Source organism: Callithrix jacchus, chromosome 6 (assembly GCF_049354715.1).
Source record: "Callithrix jacchus isolate 240 chromosome 6, calJac240_pri, whole genome shotgun sequence".
In the NCBI taxonomy this organism is placed as follows: domain Eukaryota; kingdom Metazoa; phylum Chordata; class Mammalia; order Primates; family Cebidae; genus Callithrix; species Callithrix jacchus.
Genome location: NC_133507.1, coordinates 163,055,436 through 163,076,543, shown reverse-complemented (window position 1 = coordinate 163,076,543; position 21,108 = coordinate 163,055,436). Strand labels below are relative to the sequence as shown.

Here is a 21,108-nt window from a genome sequence, read left to right as displayed (position 1 = left end):
TGGTGCAATGGACTGTGCACCCCCAAAATCCATAGGCCAAGCCCCTAACACCCAGCATGATGGTGCCTGGAGGTGGGGCCTCTGGGAGGTGGTCAGGGCTTGTGAGGGAGGGTGTAGTCCCTGTAATGGGAGTCATGTCCTTGTAAGAAGAGGAAGAGACCAGAGAGTGGCTTCCTCTCCTCACTCTGGCTCCCCACATGGGGGGCACAGAGAGAAGGCAGTGTCTGCAGGCCGAGGAGGCCCTCCCCAGGAACCCGCCACACTGGCTCAGGACTCCCACCCTCCGGCCTCCAGAACCGTGAGAAGCACATGTCTGCCGCTGAAGCCACCCAGTCTGTGGCGTCTGCTGCGGCAGCCGGGATGACTGAGCCTGGGGAAAGCATGATGGCTCGATAGAGAGGTGGGGCCCAAACAAGGAGGCCTCAGAAGGCCTGGACTGGGTCCCAGGAACCTGGCAGGTGCAGCCAGATCAGAGAAGAGCAGATCCGGATGATCCTGCCTGGGAATCAGGTGAGGAGCCAGGCTCCCCCATCCTCTGGGCAAAAGCCCCCATCAGTGGAGAGCAGCAAAGGGGTCTCTCAGTGATGGATTGGGGGTGCCACATGGGCCATGTCCCCTCGATGGGGTGGGGGGTGCCACATGGGGCCAGCTCAGGGCCACCAACAGCCCAGCTCCCCATGGGAACCACCCAGTAACCATCTGTCCCTGGCACCCAGCTGCTGGTCGGGGCCACACTGTCTCCCAACCCCACCCACGGGCCCTGCTCCATGTCTCTCCTCTCAGACAAGACCAGAGCTGGCCATGCACCCCTCGGCCATCAGGGAGAGAACAGTGGGATGTGGGGAGGTGGGTGTGCCGGGCTCCACTCACAACAGCAGAATTAACTCTGGATGAGATGAGTCTGTCTTCCACAGAAGCAGACCGGGCAGGGCCCTGATACGTGGTGACGCATCCGTGGCCAGCCCAGGAAGGGCTCCCGCCCTGGTCCTCGGCAGCTTCCCTGCTGACCAGGATGCTCCGAACCTGCTTCGTATGTTTCCTGGCCCAGGCCTGGAGTCAGCCACGTTTCCAAAGGGCCCTGGGTCCCGCTGGTAGGAAGCAGCCTTTAGGGATCACAGTCTGGGTGCTGGGGTGCTCACTGCCCAGAGAAGGCCGCATGTCTGGGTCTTCTCCGTAGCCAGAGCTCAGAGCTACACATCAGAAGACGGAATCCTCACGAGTCCACACCAAGAACCTCCAGCTCCAGTTCAAACCTGTGGCTTTCAGCGGAACCTCTATGTGGGACATCCTGTCTCCTTTCTTCCACACCAAGGGTCTGGGTCTCAAAGACACTGGGGATGGCAGAGCTAAGACCTCCCATAATTTCTCACCTGCTTCAGGCTCACGGCACACCCAGCACCTCAGACACCAACACCAGCTCCACCACCGTGGTGGTCCCACAGCCACGCCTGTAGGCCCTGCAGATGGCACAGGACTTTCCCCGCCCTCCATTCACCATCGCCCTACAATGCTCTCCAATGCCCCCTCCAGTCCTTACTGAAAAATGGGAACCACCTCAAAGAGGCACCCAGTGGCCAACCCCAAATACACATTAGAATCCCAGGTGCAGGGAGGTGAGTGGGAGGGGCCAAAGAGCAGAGACAGCCACACCCCCAGCAGGGTCAGGGTCCCATGGGAGACAGACATCCTTGTGAGAAAGGACATGTTTCCCAAACCCAAGTGTGGTCCCACACAGACTGGGGTTCCTGCTCTGCCGTTGAACCACTTCTGTGGACCTGCCAAGACCTTCCCAGGGAAAGCGACTGCACCAGGGTGGGAAGGGCAGTTTTACAGCTCCGAATAGTTAGAGTTTAACCCACTACTGATAAGCCCACGCAGGACTTCACCAGCCTGGCCTCTCAGCCGCCTCCGTTGGCCATCCCTTCATTCCGCCATATTAAACTCCTTCCTCAAACACTGCACTTCTATGGCCCCTCACACACTTTTATGCCCGCTCTGCACTTCTATGGGACACACTGGCCGTCTGTTAGAGGTGTTGCAGTCACACTTAGAATAACCCCCTTGGCCTTGGGGCAGCATGAACTGGTCTCCGTTCTCTGCAGCTGCCCAATTGTCTCCAAAATCTCACAGCTTTCTCAAGGCCGCTCTTCCCCGTCAACAGGGGTCAGGTAGGGTGGTCAGTGTTGGAGCAACTGGGAAGGGGGTGACCTGGGGTCCCCAAAGGTGAGTCCAGCCACAGGTGCGCTTGACCGACCCAGAGGACCAATGGGGCAGGAAGTGGGTGATGTGTTTAGCCAAGCAGAGATGAGGCTTCTGCCCGTACACCCAGGAGTTACAGTGTTACACTTTCCTTTAAGGAGAGCCCACGGCTGCACCACTGTGAACTTACCAAAATCCACTGAATTGTGCACTTTAATTGGGTAAGTTCTTTGGTATGTGAATTGCATCTCAATAAGGCTGTTTAAAAAAGCAATTAAAAGGCCAGGCGTGGTGGCTCACCCCTATAATCCCAGCACTTTGGGAGGCCGAGGCGGGTGGATCACGAGGTCAAGAGATCGGGACCATCCTGGTCAACAAGGTGAAACCCCGTCTCTACTAAAAATACAAAAAATTAGCTGGGCACGGTGGCGCGTGCCTGTAATCCCAGCTACTCGGGAGGCTGAGGCAGGAGAATTGCCTGAACCCAGGAGGCGGAGGTTGCGGTGAGCTGAGATCGCGCCATTGCACTCCAGCCTGGGTAACAAGAGCGAAACTCCATCTCAAAAAAAAAAAACGATTAAAAAATGAAAAAGAGCTCAGCTACTGCAAAACTTGAAAGCCAAGGATTGTAGGGGAGGGAAATGAAATATTGCTGAAAATGATAAACCATCTGACATTGCTTTCAAGTGTTTTTAGCGTTTAGTGGCTTCCTGAAGTCCCCAGGACCCTCCCCTCAAGCTGAAGCTGCCTTATGGGACTAGTGACTGTGGGGCCTGTGGCCAGGCCCTGCTGCCTTTGCTCTGAGGTTGCCAGAGAGCTCAGTGGATCCCAAAGAGCCTCAAACTTCCTGCTGTTGCAGCCTCGGGGCTTGGAGGCTGGCGACCTGCTGCCTCCTTGGGAGCACCCAGAAGGTCTGGTTTTCCAGCTCTGGGCACGTTGCTGAGGCTGATGGTTCTTGATCAGGGAGGGCCATGAGGGGCCATGGTGCACAGGCCCCAGCAAGTGGCTCCAGCAAGTCCCTGAGGCTCTCCAAAAGAAAAAGCAGAGAGGCTGGGAGGCACTGGCCCAGAACCAGTGGGGACAGCAGGGACAGCCCGAGATGCCAGCCCAGGGCCTGCAAGCACACCTGGTGACCTGTAAGCGCCAGCAGGATGGCAGTTTGCAGCGCATTCAGGGAGAATCCTGCGACTTCTGACCAGAATATCTAAAATTAGGGGTAATAAAAGTCTTGGCCAAGCGTAGAGGTGGCAGGATCAACTGAGTCAAGGAGTTCAAGACCAGCCTAGGGAATACAGTGAGACCCACAACTCTAAGAAAAACACAAACATTAGCCAGGTGTGGGGGCTGGAGACTGTGGAGGCTGAAGCAGGAGGATCACCTGAGCCAGGAAGGTCTGGGCTGCAGTGAGCCTTGATCTCACCACCGCACTCCAGCCCGGTGACTGAGCCAGACTGTCTCAAAGCATAACACCTAAGACTTCCCATCTCCAGCTCAGGGAACTTCCGGTTTGGGAAACCTTTATGACTATGAGGAAAACTCATGGAAATTCTTATGGTGATGATGTGTTTGCACCAGGATTAAACAAACAAACGTAAGAGGATATTTTCCTCTCACATTTCACGCCATTTTCTTCTTAAAATCTTTTGGAGAAAGCATTTTAGAAGAAAACGCATGTCTGGTCCCAGGTTTTGTCTGACCCCTCATGACAAGGGTGGTTTACTCCTAGACCGACAGGTCCTGAGTTATTAGGAAAGCTCATTTTTAGAAGGTTGTGAAGACTCATGTCCTATGAAGAGAAACAGGGGAAGGAAGAAAGAAAAGCAACAAAGCAAAGAACACTCCAGGAAAAATCGATACAGGCCACACACTCGGAAGCCCATCCGTCCGCAGGCAGGCGTGAAAGCGGCTTATGCACGTAGACAGGCTGTTCTTCTCTTCTCAGGTTTAAGTAGCCTGGCTTCAGTTCGCAGGGCTTTATGAAAGCACAGCTCAGGTTTCAGTGACTCCAAATTAGGAAAAATGGGGGCGGGGTGGGCGCGGTGGCTCCTACCTGGAACCCCAGCACATTGGGGAGGCCAAGGCAGTGGATCACATGAGGTCAGAAGTTTGAGACCAGCCTGGCCAACATGGTGAAACCCTGTCTCTACTAAAAACATAAAAATACAAAAATTAGCAGGGTGTGGTAGCAGATGCCTGAAATCCCAGCTACTCGGGAGGCTGATGCAGGAGAATTGCTTAAACCCAGGAAGTAGAGATTGCAGTGAGCTGAGATCACTCCACTGCACTCCAGCCCGGGCGACAAAAGTGAAACTCCATCTTAGAAAAAAAGAAAAGAAACATGGCGGGGTGAAGCAAAGGGAAAAAATTGAAAACATTATTTTGAAGACTTGTAGCCAAGAAAAATTAGAATTTGGTCCAAACCATAGAAATAGTAAAAATCGAAAACACCGGGCAAGACTAGACGCTAACAACAGTTTTACTATAGTTTCAAAACATAACTTTTCTCTCTCCAGTTTCCTGTTTTCACTAAAGACATATCATGGTAGGGCTGGTCTGCTTTATTAAACCTAGCCTAATTATTTGTATACAGTACAGCAAGAATATTTTTTACATAGGTTTTTAAATTGGCTTTGACAGAACATTGTTTCATGGGAGGAAACTCAGATGAGACTTTTTTAAAGCTGAGCCCAGGCCGGGCGCGGTGGCTCACGCCTGTAATCCCAGCACTTTGGGAGGCCGAGGCGGGTGGATCATGAGGTCAAGAGATCGAGACCATCCTGGTCAACATGGTGAAACCCCGTCTCTACTAAAAATACAAAAAATTATCTGGGCATGGTGGCACGTGCCTGTAATCCCAGCTACTTGGGAGGGTGAGGCAGGAGAATTGCTTGAACCCAGAAGGCGGAGGTTGCGGTGAGCAGAGATCGTGCCATTGCACTCCAGCCTGGGTAACAAGAGTGAAACTCCGTCTCAAAAAAAAAAGCTGAGCCCAGCCATGAATTTGTGCCGCCAAATACCCATGAGTTGAGTGATTCTCACCTCTTGAGGTTCCAGGATAAACTTGGGGCTCCCAGGCCTGTCAGAGAGTGATACATTTTTTTCCTTTTTTTTTGAGGCAGAGTCTTTCTGTCACCCAGATTGGAGAGCAGTGGCATGATCTTAGCTCACTGCAACCTCCACCTCCCAGTTTAAGCAATTCTCCACCTCAGCCTCCCAAGTAGCTGGGATGACAGGTGTGTGCCACCACACCCGGCTATTTTTTTTTTAGTATTTTAGTAGAGATGGGGTTTCACCATCTTGGTCAGGCTGGTCTTGAACTCCTGACCTCGTGATCCACCCGCTTTGGCCTCCCATAGCTCTGGGATTATAGGCGTGAATCACCACATCTGGCCCAGAGAGTGATATTCTTTACTTGCCAGACGTCAGGAACCCTTACAGGGACTGTGTAGACAAAGTTATGAGGCCAGTTTTCCAAAGGGCTTCTGTTGGCTCCATAAGTCAAGTCTGATTCCTTAAAGGAACGCTCACTATTGCAGTTAAAGCCTTGGTAAAATAACCAGTTTATCCAATCGTGTCCTGTTGCAAAATGAAAAGACATTCTTATTGCACTTATACAAATAACTGTATTGCCATAAGTTAAAAATAATCACAAATAGGTTCCAAATTCTGGAGAAACTACATAGAGAGTGTCAACGAAAAGAGTCAAACTGTAAATAATTGAAGAGATTTATTCTGAGCCAAAATGAGTGACCATGGCCCACGACACAGCCCTGAGGAGGTCCTAAGAACATGTGCCCAAGGTGGCTGGTATGCAGCCTGGTTTTATGTATTTTTGGAAAGCATAAGCTATCAATCAAAAACATTTAAGAAATACATTGGTTTGGTTCAGAAAGGCAGGACCAATCAAAGCAGGGACTTCCAGACTATAAGTAAATTTAAACATTTTCTGGATGACAATTGCTTGGGTTTATCTAAAGACCTGGGATCAACAGTAAGGAACGTCCAGGTTAAGGTAAAGGATTGTAGAGACCAAGTTTTATTGTGCGGAGGAAGCTCTCAGATCGCAGACGTCAGAAAGAGCAGGTTGTAAAATGTTTCTTATTGGACCTAAGAGGGTGCCTGGCTCTTAGCTGATTATCTCCTGGATATGGAAAGAAGGGAAGGAAAACAAAGGAGAATGGGGATGATTCTCTACAGAATGTGGATTTTTCCCACAAGAGACTTTGCAGGGCAATTTCAAGGTATGGCAAAGAAATATATTTCGGGGTAAAACATTTTAGTTTTCTTCCTTGTCATGCCACAGTCAGATTGGAAAGTAAGTCATGATATACAGGGTCAAATAAAACCCATCTGATGAGAATTTATGGTTTGTAGGTCATGACTCTCCAGACCCCTTAGACAGGAATTTGGGCAAGATGAAAAATCAGAGCCTAGTCCTCAAGAGAAACAAATATACCCCAAATTATGTTCATAGGAGTATACAGAATTGTAAAAAAGTTGTCAGTAGCTCAAAAGAAAAGTTTTCTCAGCTCTAAAAAATACAAACGAAAGAATCAGCAACATTTAAAGCAAAAAGATTACTTCAGTCTTCTGTCTGTTCAGTTTATACAGTTAACTCCTGTTCTGCTTGATATTCATGAACATTTCAGCTCTCCATGAGAGTTCTGAAAGTTTATTTCTCTAATGTAATGTCACAATGTCCAAAGTTATCAGAACCCTGCCTTTAAGAACACCTGGCTGAGCATGGTGGTTCTCACCTGTAATCCCAGCACTTTGGGAAGCCGAAGCGGGCAGATCATGAGGTCAAGAGATCGAGACCATCCTAGTCAACATGGTGAAACCCCATCTCTACTAAAAATACAAAAATTAGCCAGGCATGGTGGCACGTGCCTGTAGTCCCAGCTACTCAGGAGGCTGAGGCAGGAGAATCACTTGAACCCGGGAGGTGGAGGTTGCAGTGAGCTGAGATCTCACCACTGCACTCCAGCCTGGTGACAGATCCAGACTCCATCTCAAAAAAACAAAAACACTTGTTAGAGTTCTACACCTGATCATAAAACCACCTTAAAGAGGACCAAAACAAGACAAGAATTGTCTGTGAATGACAAAAAGTTTTAGGGCAGCCATAGTCAAAGACACAATTGACAAGGAAATTTGTTACCTCTCTGGCACACAATAATTTAACATAAGAATTACAATTGTTGGCCGGGTGCGGTGGCTCACGCCTGTAATCCCAGCACTTTGGGAGGCTGAGGTGGGTGGATCACGAGGTCAAGAGATCGAGACCATCCTGGTCAACATGGTGAAACCCCATCTCTACTAAAAATACAAAAATTAGCCAGGCATGGTGGCACGTGCCTGTAGTCCCAGCTACTCAGGAGGCTGAGGCAGGAGAATCACTTGAACCCAGGAGGTGGAGGTTGCAGTGAGCTGAGATCTCACCACTGCATTCCAGCCTGGTGACAGATCCAGACTCCATCTCAAAAAAACAAAAACACTTGTTAGAGTTCTACACCTGATCATAAAACCACCTTAAAGAGGACCAAAACAAGACAAGAATTGTCTGTGAATGACAAAAAGTTTTAGGGCAGCCATAGTCAAAGACACAATTGACAAGGAAATTTGTTACCTCTCTGGCACACAATAATTTAACATAAGAATTACAATTGTTGGCCGGGTGTGGTGGCTCACGCCTGTAATCCCAGCACTTTGGGAGGCTGAGGCGGGTGGATCACGAGGTCGAGAGATCGAGACCATCCTGGTCAACATGGTGAAACCCCGTCTCTACTAAAAATACAAAAATTAGCTGGGCATGGTGGCGCATGCCTGTAACCCCAACTACTCGGGAGGCTGAGGCAGGAGAATTGCCTGAACCCAGGAGGCAGAGGTTGCAGTGAGCCGAGATCGCGCCATTGCACTCCAGCCTGGGTAACAAGAGTGAAACTCCGTCTCAAAAAAAAAAATTACAATTGTTATTGATAAAGTACACTAAGTTATATCAGAATTATAGGAGTTTCCCGTAATTTTGGAACACATACCAATAATATATTTATACAAATATAGCCTAAAGAAAACCAAATACCATTTCATATTTGACAATGCTTCCTGTATCATTTTTATATCAAATAAGCCAAACTACGTCATTGTTGGACTTTAACGTCTTAAAGGATTGATCAGGTCAGAAAGAAACATGATTTATAATTGGATTTTGGAAGTTTGTCAAACATCAAAAGCTTAAAACATTTGATATCACAAAATAGCATCGTTCATTTAACCAAAGTGACAACTCAAGGATTTTAAAAAAGGCAAAAGCATTCATCCTTTGAGAGAGAAGATTCAATGCTCCAAACAATAAGACCTAATAAAAACAGCATGAGGTCAATTAAATTTATCATTTTTTCTATCTATTTATGTATTTATTTGGAACAGAGTTTCACTCTTGTTGCGCAGGCTGCAGTGCAATGGCATGATCTTGGCTCACTGCAATCTCTGCCTCCCAGGTTCAGGCAATTCTCCTGCCTCAGCCTCCCAGGTAGCTGGGATTATTACAGGAGCCTGCCACTACGCCCGGCTTTTTGTATTTTTAGTATTTTTAGTTTCACCCCGTTGGCCAGGTTGGTCTCAAATTCCTGACCTCAGATGATCAGTTCACCTAGACCTCCCAAAGTGCTGAGATTATAGGCATGAGCCACTGCGCCTGGCCCTATTTTTCAAAATTTTATAAACCATCTATAACATTTTAATCTTGACCATAAGATACAAATTCCATAAGCCTTTATAACCTTTATTTAGAAGTGGGTTAATGCGTCAAGAAAACATTGTCAGTATGCTGGTCCTGCATCAGTATGTCCTTGACATTAATGATTAATTTGTAAGGAAACAACTTATTTTATCTCTCAAAGTCAGCCCTTATAATCTCATACACTTACCTCTTCCATGATAGCTCCTGGGTCTAGAGGAGTTGAATATTTATTTATTTATTTATTTATTTTTATCTTTTGAGATGGAGTCTTGCTCTGTCGCTCAGGCTGGAGTGCAATGGTGAGATCTTGGCTCACTGTAACCCCCACCTCCTAGGTTCAAGCAAATATCATGCCTCAGCCTTCCAAGTAGCTGGGATTACAGGCCCACACCACCACACCCAGATGATTTGTGCATTTTTAGTAGAGACAACTTTTTGCCATATTGGCCAGGCTGGTCTTGAACTCCTGATCTCAGGTGATCCACCCACCTTGGCCTCCCAAAGTGCTGGGATTACAGGTGTGAGCTACCATGCCTGGCCCTAAGGAGTTGAATAGCTTTAATTTCTGACCTGTGTTTCAAGAATGCAGTTTATTTTGATTGGCATCTTCTGCCAAGCCTGAAGATGGGCTTTAATTGCTGACAGTGTTTAAAATGTAGCAGGACTTGGTGTGTCCTTTTCACACAGAGGAGTCAAAGTCCTGTAACTCAGTGTCACAAGTACTTTAAAATTACTACAAAGAGATAAACAGATGTAATAACCTTAGTTTAAAATTTCAGATTTTTTTTTCCTAAGCAAACCAAACTGAATAATAATGTGACAACTTGATCATATAAAAGTGTTGGGTTTTTTTAAAAATATAAATCCTCTTATTGGGACTTACACAGACCATTCATGACATGCTTGGATTTTCTGGTTTGTCTTGAAATTCTCTCCTTAAACAACCAGTCATTTTACTCTAGGACTACATTTATCATACAAGATTCTTTCTAATATGAAATTATTTCTCTTTAAGCTTTCTTACTAAAAAAACACTCTTTATTTTTATAACCTTCTATTTTGTTTCATACATAACCTTTAAGCTTTGAATTAGACAAAAATTATTTGCCTTTTTAAAAGGGCACCTTTTTTAATGTTTTCCGACAACATATCTTTATGGGAAAATGCCCAAATAACAAAATATTTGTTTTTTAATGTAATTTTTGATTCTAAATTATGACGTTTGTCTACAAGTATTTATCCTTTTACATTTGTCTAATTATCTTATTTTAATCATTTACTTAGTGAAACACTGTGTACACAACACCTAAATACATAGACATCATAGGCATGCTGATAGAAGTACATCTTTTTTTTTCTGAGGTGCAGTCTCACTGTTGTCAGCCCAGGCTAGAATGCAATAGCATAATCTCAGCTCACTGCAACCTCTGCCTCCCGGATTTCAATTCGCCTGCCTCAGCCTCCTGAGCAGCTGAGATTACAGGCACCTATTCACCACACGCAGCTAATTTTTGTATTCTTAATAGATACAGAGTATCAGCATGTTGACCTGGCTGGTCTCAAACTCCTGACCTCAGGTGATCCACCCTCCTCGGTCTCCCAAAGTGCTGGGATTACAGACATAAGTCACCATGCCCAGCCAGAAGTACATCTCACAGATTCTTAAAACACCATTTTTTTCCCTTAGACTTCCAGATTCTTGGTAACCTGTATCACAACCCTAAGGCAGTTGTCAGCTAAACAGCCTGAAATTTGCATATTAAAGGAAACAACTCAGGTGAAAATCAGACAGGAAAATTTACACAGTAAGGTATGAAGAGAAAGTCTGGTGAGCTAGAGGGAAACTAAAACACATTTAGTTGCCAATTGAACATAAAATTATAGAAGTCTACTATAAAAGCCTTCAACTATATACACACACACATTTACATAACACATACACACCCACAAAGATTCTATAGCTCTTACTTTAGGACTTGTTAGATCCAGACGGGGCTTTTTATTGCAGTAGAAAAGTAACAGCAGATTTCAAGCAGGCAGAAGAAAAAAAAAAAAACAGAGGAAAAGGGGACATAGGAACTCCATTGTTTTTGGGTCAACCTTAGGGCTCTTTTTCCTTAATGTAAATGTGTACAAAGGCTATATGACTTCCATTTACTCTGGCAAATAGATGTGCCATAAAACCTACGGAGAGCTCAAAAGTGGATCATTCTCTGTGTTTTCTCCTCAGAGTATTTGTTTCCTGCTTTTTTTTTCTTAAAAGGAGGAACTGAGCTGTGGCCTAGGGTCTTTGTGTGGATGATCAAGCGTGCCGCTTGTGGGCAGGACTCCACAGTGTGTCACCACTGAGTCATTTCCACCCTCTTATGAGTCTCAGTTTCTCTCTCCAGAGGTCTATGACCTCAGAGAGGGCTCAAAATGCTGGGTCATCAGCCTTTACATGAATTTCCTGGATGAGCTATTTTTAAATTAATTTTGGGAGGAATTTCCCTGAAGGGCCACTGCATGTCACGGAGGGGGGTCAATCCCGTAGACACTCCCACGAGGCCCCCCGGTCACCCAGGGGCACCTTTTGGCTGAGAGGACCAGATGCCGTTTCTCCTTGGAGCTAAAAAACTCAGTCTGTCATTCATCTATGAAAACAGCAGTTTAGCCCCTCATGCAAATGCACACAGACAAACCAAGCCGAGATTAATTTTGGGAGGAAAGCAATAGAGAAGACCCTTTAGAATGCATCTCTGAACTACAATTAGGATCCTTAAGCAATAATTTCCAAGGAGAGAAAGTAAAAAAAGAACAGCCAAGACCACTTCCTGTAAACCATACTCAGCCACATGTAACTATGTAGCACTCCTGCCATTGTACCTGCCAAGGACAAACCCTCTCACCGTACAAGGTCATCTCTGGTATCCTCAAAGCCGAAGAGGTCAGGTCATGCAATACAAGAAAACAGAGCTTTAGACCTATACAGAATCTGCCCATGATTCCTGAAACTCCATGAAGAAAACCAAACACCCCAAAAGGAGTGAGTGGTGCCTTTGTTCTGAATTCTTTAGAGGGGTTCAAGTCATTAGAAGCCATCTCTAGGTGTTTCGGTGTCACAGATGACAACCAGGAGGAGGAGGAATCGGGTGGAAGAAAAGTAAATAAAAGAACAATTTTTTTTAAGACAAAAAGCAAACACAGAAGGCAAACACATCTGTTTTTTTCTTTTTCCCCCCTTTGCAGCTGCAAGGAATTATAGACAAATTAGAGGGGACTTGTTACCCACAATTTGGAATTCTCACTCAGATTTGACCAAGTCAGGTTGAGTTGGCCAACATGATCACTGAGCACTCAGATGGTAAGAGGGGAAATTAAGACCAGCTGGTTGTTAACTTTAGCCAAGACAGAACCCCAGTTCAGTTACCCACCTAGGGAAGGGTCTCAGGCTGAAAACAGCTCTCTACCATCCTAGAGCAAGGAAAAAACCTCATCTTTGCTGTAGGAAGCAAGTTCAAACTCCATAAACGAGTTACCTGCCTTCCATCATCATGGAAGCAGGAGAACTTGTCTTCCTTGTTGGAAGCAAGTAAAACTTCAAAAAAAAAAAAAAAGCATTGGGGGCAGTGTTGTATAGCAAAATAAATTTTAGATCTTGACCAAATGTTGGGAGATCAGGGATTCTCTTGATCTGAGTCCTGAAATTCGCACAGACCAATACCGAGCACCGATAGGAGATTTGTCAAAGGTCAGAATCCATCTCTGGTTACCAAAATGTGAACCTAAAAATGTGAGACACGTCTCAGTTAATTTAGAAAGTTTATTTCGCCCGGGTTGATGACACGCATCTGTTACACAGCCTCAGGAAGTCCTGACCACATATGCCCAAGGTAGTCAGAGCACAGCGTGGTTTTTTTTAATACATTGTAGGGAGACATGAGACATCAGTCAACATGTTATATGAACACGGGTTCAGTCCTGAAAGGTGGGACAACGCGAAGCAAAAGAGGGACAACTTTAATCGCGGAGGGGCTTCCAGGTCATAGTTAGGTAAGAGACAAACAGTTGCATTCTTTTGAGTTTCTGATTAGCCTCTTCAAAGGATGCAATCAGATATGCATTTATGTCAGTGAGCAGAGGGGTAACTGAACAAAATGCGAGGCAGGTTTACCCAAAGCAGTTCCCAGTTTGACATTTCACTTTATCTTTGTGATTTCACTGGCCCAAGATACTTTAGTTTCGTAGAGCTGTCTCAGATTTCAGGGTTTGCATTTTGGTAACCATGGAGGGATTCTAAGTGGAGATGCCCCTGACCTTTGACAAATCTCCTGTCAGTGCTTGATACTGACATGAGCTAACTTTATGGCTCAAACCAACAGGACAATTTGCTGAGGTCTGGGAGTGCTCCCTCCAAAAAATCCCTGATCTCTCAAAATCTGGGCAAGGTCTAAGGTTTATTTTGCTGTATAACTCCCTTTGGTTTTTTTTTGGAGTTTTACTTGCTTCCCACAAGGAAGACAAGTTCTCCTGCTTCCGTGATGACAGAAGGCAGGTAACTCCTTTACGGAGTTCGAGCTCACTTCCAACAGGGAAGATGAGGTTTTTCTTTCTTTTCCTGCTTCTAGGATGGTAGGGAGTGTCTTCAGCGTGAGACCCATCCCTAGGTGAGTAGCTGAACTGGAGTTCCGTCTTGGCTAAGTTATCAATCAACTGGTCTGAATGTCTCCTTACCATCAGAGCGCTCAATAATCATACGAGTTGTGTGATTGTTTGTTTTACTTAACTGTTTGTTGCTGTTGTTTCTGTTTTTGTTGCCGTTTCAGTATTTTTCCCATTGGGTTTGACCAACTCTGTCTAACTTTATCAAATCTGAAGAAAAGTTCCAAATTATTGGGAACAAAGCCGCTCAAGTGCTTAAGTGCCACACACACACACACACACACACACACACCCCACACCCCACACACACACCACACACACACACCACACACACACAAACCACACACCACACACACCACACACACCACACACACATCAGACACACCACACACCACACACACAGACACACACACAGACACACACACACAGACACAGACACACACACAGACACACAGACACACACACAGACACACACAGACACACACCACACACACCACACACACACCACACACACAAACCACACACACACCCCACACACACAAACCACACACACCACACACACACCACACACACCATACACACACACCACACACACACCAAAGACACCACACACACACACCCCACACACACACAGACACACACAGACACACACACACAGACACACACAGAGACACACACACAGACACACAGACACAGACACACAGACACACACAGACACAGACACACACACACAGACACAGACACACAGACACACACACAGACACAGACACACACACACACAGACACACACACACACACACACACTAGGTGGCATGGCGGATGAGAAAAACACCAGCCAAAAAAACAGAGGAAAGATTTTATTTTGACTACTAAAGGGACTTTATTTACACTACAAGGCCACCTTTTTGCTAGGCAGGCCAAACTGGAAGAGCAGTGCTGTTCCTCTGAAACAGCAGCAATCTGTCCCAGGTGAAATACGATAATGAGATTTCAAAACCTTTTTTTAAAGGAGCTCAATGGTTAAAGTCAGCTTAATTGAAAGCTAAGATCCAAGGGGTGTGTGTGTGTGTGTGTATTTAAAGGCCTTCTTCATGTTTTGGGGTTTTCTGTCTCTCGTAGGACCTTGTCCTTTTTTTGAGCAAAAGTCTTTTCTCAGTTGACTAAATTCTGTTTCTCTTTATTTACTTCTGCTGTCTCTCCTTTCTCCTGCACCCTCTGCTGCATGAGAGACCTAAAATAGTTCCTAAGAGCCTGGGGTTCCTTAAAGAAAACCAAGAAGGTGCCAGGCTCCTTTTGGGGAAGAACCTACTTTTCCTTATGGAACCCCAAAAGTGTAAACAGACAAGTTTGTCCCAGTCTTTTTTTTTTGACGGAGTTCACTCTTGTTGCCCAGGCTGGAGTGTAATGGCGCAATCTTGGCTCACTGCAAACTCCACCTCCCAGGTTCAAGCAATTCGCCTGCTTCGGCCTCCTGAATATTCAGCTGGAATTACAGGAGCCCACCACCACGCCCGGCTAATTTTTTGTATTTTTAGTAGAGACAGGGTTTCATCATGTTGGCCAGTCTGGTCTCAAACTCCTGACCTCAGGTGATCCACCCGCCTCGGCCTCCCAAAGAGCAGGGATTACAGGTGTGAGCCACCACACCCGACCCGTCTCAGCTTTTAAACTGCTTGCTTTTGTGTCGTGTTACCTGATTTATTGACTAAAACAGTTATTTGAAACACAGGCTACTCTTGGGTTTGTACAGAAGAGTGTAGTTTAGACACTTACAAATGTCTGCTTGGCCGGGCGTGTGGCTCACGCCTGTAATCCCAGCACTTTGGGAGGCTTATGCAGGTGGATTATGAGGTCAAGGGTTCAAGACCAACCTGGCCAAGATGGTGAAACATGATCTTTACTAAAAATACAAAAAAATTAGCTGGGTGTGGTGGTGGGCTCCTGTAATCACAACTACTCAGGAGGCTGAGTCAGGTTCAAGTCAGTTACTTGAACCCAGGAGGCAGAGGTTGCAGTGAGCTGAGATCACGCCACTGTACACCAGCCTGGGTGACAAAGCCAGACTATATTCCCCGCCCCCCCGGCCCCCCGCCAAAAAAAAAAAGAAACGTCTTTGCTTAAAAGAAATTAAGTAAGTGCACTGTAAAAATATCACATGATCTAGCCTCATAGCCCTTTTTGGAAACCGAGGATTCAGCATGGGCTCTGCCCAGAGCTCAGAGATCCAGGTAAAAGATAGGTAGTCCCTATCTAAATGAAACTGGTCTCCTTATACAGTCTATGGTGGATTTTTACATTTCATGTTTGATTTGCACCCACCTTTAATCTCCCTCTAGCACAGCAGACTTTTTCTCTTCATACCACACGATGAAAACTTTGCTATTTGATTTTCACCTCAATTGTTTCCCTTAATAGGAAAACTTAAGGCTCTTTAGCTGATAACTGCCTAGGGTTCTGAAACAGGTTAGCAAGAATCTGAAAATCTAAGAAAAAGAAAAAAAAGTTTGTATGAATCTGTAAGATATACTTCTACCAGCATACCTAATATGTATTTATGTGCTGTGTACACGTTTCACTATTAAAAATATATAAAATAGACAGCGGGGGGTGGAGAGTTGCGGAGACAGCATGGGGAGAAAAGACAGATGTAGGTGATGGGGAGGAAGGCAGCAAATCACACTGCCATGTGTGCACCTATGCAACAATCTTGCATGTTCTTCACATGTACCCCAAAACCTAAAATGCAATTTTTTTAAAAGTAATTAAAAAATAAAAAGACCAGCAGGGCACAGTTGCTCATACCCATAATCCCAGCAATTTGGGAGGCTGAGGTGGGTGGATCATGAGGTCAAGAGATCAAGACCATCCTGGCCAACATAGTGAAACCCCATCTCTACTAAAAAAATACAGAAATATATATATATACACACACACACACACATACACACATATATAATAGCTCTAATTAATTGGCTTAAAAACTAAAAGTACTTAGATACTAAAGAAAAAAGACTAGTCAAATGCCTTTTCAAGTTCACATGACTTAAGTAAAATCTTTAATATGCTGGACTTTAAATTTTTGGTAAAATAATATTAGAAATGTCTTAAGAATTTGCCAGCAAACATTTTTGTCTACATTTATTAATCAAGCAATTTCACACATATCCCTGCCACGAACACTGTAAGGTGTCAAAATCCGGCACAGAGGTTACAAAACTATAAACTCAGCACAAAACGGAATGATCTTTACTTGTGTAATCTTTAGTAAAGAATACATTAACATTGGTTTAATGAAAATAGCTACAGCCTGAATTGGGTAAGATTACCATTTCTAATCCTGTGGCTTTAGGCAGCCCACTCCACAGGCAGGAAGGAAGTTCGTTTTCGTTTTGGGAAAGGGCTGTCATCATTTTTGTTTCAAAGCTAAACTATAAACTAAGCTCCTCCCAAAGTCAGTTCAGCCTACAGCCAGGAACAAACAAGGGCCGTCTGGAGGTCAGAAGCAAAATGGAGTCAGTCAGGGCAGACCTTTTTCAGGGTCTCAGTTATAATTTTGCAAGGGCAGTTTCATAACTTTATTTATTCTTGCCATAAACACAAAGCAGGACATTTCAGAACTTTAAATGATGAATATCACAGTTTTCATGAAAGTAAATGATTAAAATAATTATGTAAATGTATTATATTTATCTACAAGGATAAATACTTGTAGACAAACTTGTCATAATTTAGAATCTAAAGTTATATTAAATCAGATCATAGATATTTCATTATTTGAGCATTTTCCAATAAAAATAGATTGTAGGAAAGCAGTCTGGCTAAAAAAAAATTAAAAAGATGAATACTTTTTGTCTAATTCAAAACTTATTTAAAGGTTATGTATGAAATAAGATAGTTATAAAAAATAAAGAGGTTTCCTCAGTAAGAAAGCTTAAAGATAAATAATTTCATATTAGAAAGAATCTTGTATGGTAAATTTAGCCCTAGAGTAAAATGACTGGTGGTTTAAGAAAGGAGGTATGTTCAGGACAAACCAGAATATCCAAACAGGTTATGAATGATCTACGTAAGTCACAATAAGAGGATTTATACGAAAAAAAAGAAAACGTTTGTATGCTCAAGTTGTCATATTATTATTAAGCTTTGGTTTAGAAAAAAACTGAGGTAAAACTTTTTTTTTTAAGATGGAGTTTCACACTTGCTGTCTAGGCTGGAGTGCAGTGGTGCCATCTCCGCTCACTGCAACCTCTGCCTCCCAGGTTCAAGCAATTCTCCTGCCTCAGCCTCCTGAGTAGCTGGGATTACAGACGCCCACCACGACACCCAGCTAATTTTTTGTAGTTTTAGTAGAAATGGGGTTTCATCATGTTGGCCAGGCTGGCCAAGCTGGTCTCAAACTCGTGAACTCAGGTGATCCACCTGCCTCAGTCTCCCAAAGTGCTGGGATTACAGGCATGAGCCACTGCATCCAGTCTTAAACTTTAAAATTAAGGTTATCGCATCCGCATATCTCTCTGTATGCACTTTTAAAGCACTTGTGACACTGAGTTACAGGACTGTGACTCCCAGGTGTGAAAAGGACACCAAGTCCTGCTGCATTTTAAACACTGACAGCAATTAAAGCCCATCTTCAGGCCTGGCAGAAGAAACTGCATTCTTGAAACACAGAGTCAAAAATTAAAGCTACTCAACAATTTGCAGATGGGTGTGGTGCTACCTACCTGTAATTCCAGCACTTTGGGAGGCCAAGGCAGGTGGATCACCTGAGGTCAGAAGTTCAAGACCAGCCTGGCCAATGTAGCAAAACCCCATCTCTACTAAAAATACAAAAATTAGCCAGACATGGTGGTAGGTGCCTGTAACCACAGATACTCCAGAGGCTGAGGCAGGAGAATCGCTTTAACCCAGGAGGTGTAGGCTGCAGTGATCTGAAATCACGCCACTGCCTGGGTGACGGAGTAGGACTCCATCTCAAATAAATAAATAAATGTAAAATAAAATAAATAAAGCTATTCAACTCCCAGAGAGTTATTCAACAAGGCCCAAGGACTATCATAGAAAAGGTTGGCATGTGAGATTATAAGGGCTGATTTTGAGAGATAAAATAATAATCATTAATGTCAAAGACATGCTGACGCAAGACCAGTATATGGACCTGTGTCAGAGTCACAAATTTTCTCTTTTTTTGAGACGGAGTTTCGCTCTTGTTACCCAGGCTGGAGTGCAATGGCACAATCTCGGCTCACCGCAACCTCCGCCTCCTGGGTTCAGGCAATTCTCCCGCCTCAGCCTCCCGAGTAGCTGGGATTACAGGCACACGCCACCGTGCCCAGCTAATTTTTTGTATTTTTAGTAGAGATGGGGTTTTGCCATGTTGACCAGGATGGTCTCGATCTCCTGACCTCGTGACCCACCCGCCTCGGCCTCCCAAAGTGCTGGGATTACAAGATTCACAAGGTTTTCTTAATGCATAAATGAAAGTTATAAAGGCTTATGGAAGTTATTTCTTATGGTCAAAATTAAAATGTTATAGATCGTTTATAAAATTTTGAAAATTAAATTGGCTTCATGCTGTTTTGATTAGGGCTTACTGTTTGGAACATTAAGTCTCCTCTCTCAAAGAATGAAGGTTTTTGTCTTTTTGAAATCCTTGAGTTTGGTTAAATGAATGACCCCATTTTGTGATATTAGTATTTTAAACCTTTGATACTTGACAAACTTTCCAAAATCAAATTATAAGTTATGTCTTTTTCCAACCTAATTAATCCCTTAATACATTACGTTCTCTAAAGTCCAAAAATGACACAGTTTGGCTTATCAAAATCTTACAGGAAGCACTGTCAAGTTTGAAATGGTATTTGGTTTTCTTTAGGATGTATTTGTATAAATATGTTCTTGGTATGTATTCCAAAATTATGAGAAATTTCTATAGTTCTGATATAACTTAATGTACATTATCAATAATACTTACAATTCTTATGTTAAATTATACTGTGTCACAGAGGTAACAAATTTCCTTGTCAATTGTGCCTTTGACTATCGCTGCCCTGAAACTTCTTGTTATTCATGGATAGTTGTCTTGTTTTGGTCCTCGTTAAGGCAGTTTTATAATCAGCCATAGAATTCTTAACAGGCGTTCTTACATATAGGGTTCTGATACATTGGAGATAGAGGAAGAAACTTTCGGGAGAATGATCCAAGATGGCCGATCGCTAACATCCCGGGATTGCAGCTCTCAGGGAAGGCGCGGAGAACTAGAGGACGCCACACTTTCAGACAAATTCTGGTCGCTCACAGAGCAGAAGATCCCCCAGTGGTGGAAACACACGAGTCGCCAGCGCGACTCTCGTGGTCAGCGCAGAGGTTCCGCCGGCACCTCAACGCCGCAGCGCTTGGCGCAGAGTAAACAGGACTGGTTCCCCTTCTGACCGAGGTTTGGAGCCCCAGGAAGGCAGAGTCACCTACTACGGAAACAAGAAGGAAGCCCGACAGGGGAATCCTGGGCAGAAAAGCACCATCAGTTTTAATGCCGCTGCTCTGGCCCTGGGAACTAACAACCTGGACGTCCACTCAAGAGACCTAATCTGAAAGTTGGTAATTTCAAAGAGACAGGAGGATAAATTTACAATGACGGGAAGAAACCAGCGTAAAAAAGCTGAGAATACTCAAAATCAGAACTCCTCTCCCTCTAAAGATGATCACAGTTCCACATCAACAATGGAACAAGGCTTGATGGAGAACAAGAGCATCCCAATGACAGAATCACTCTTCAAGGAATGGATAATAAGAAACTTCGGTGAGTTAAAAGAACATGTTGTAACCCAACGTAAAGAAACTAGGAACTTTGAAAAAAAGGTTTGATGAAATCCTATTGAGAATAGACAACTTAGAGAGGAGTATGAGTGAATTAATGGAACTGAAGAATACAATACAGGAACTCCGAGAAGTATGCACAGATTTAAACACTCGAATTGTTCAAGCAGAAGAAGGGATATCAGAGGTCAAAGTCCAACTTAATGAAATAAAACGTGAAGAAAAGATTAGAGAAAAAAGGATAAAAAGGAATGAGCAAAGTCTCCAAGAAATGTGGGACTATGTGAAAAGACCAAATTTACGTTTGATAGGTGTACCTGAATGCGACGGAGAGAATGAATCCAAGCTGGAAAATACCCTTCAGGATATTATTCAGGAAAATTTTCCTAAACTAGCAAAGCAGGTCAACATTCAACCCCAGGTAATACAGAGAACACCACAAAGATATTCCTCAAGAAGAGTAACCCCAAGGCACATAATCGTTAGATTCACCAGGGTTGAAACAAAGGAGAGGATACTAAGGGCAGCCAGAGAGAAAGGTCAGATTACCCACAAAGGCAAGCCTATCAGACTTACAGCAGATCTCTCGGCAGAAACTCTATAGGCCAGAAGACAGTGGGGGCCAATATTCAACATCCTCAAAGAACAGAACCTTCATCCCAGAATTTCATATCCAGCCAAACTAAGCTTCACAACTGAAGGAAAAATAAAAT

The 21,108-nt window shown here is 44.3% G+C and overlaps 1 protein-coding gene across 1 annotated transcript in view; it reads right to left on the bottom strand.

Moving 5' to 3' along the window:
• The window catches only part of GAL3ST2 (galactose-3-O-sulfotransferase 2), a 34,714-nt gene that overhangs the window by 8,740 nt on the left and 4,866 nt on the right, over positions 1–21,108 (bottom strand). The window lies entirely within an intron of this gene.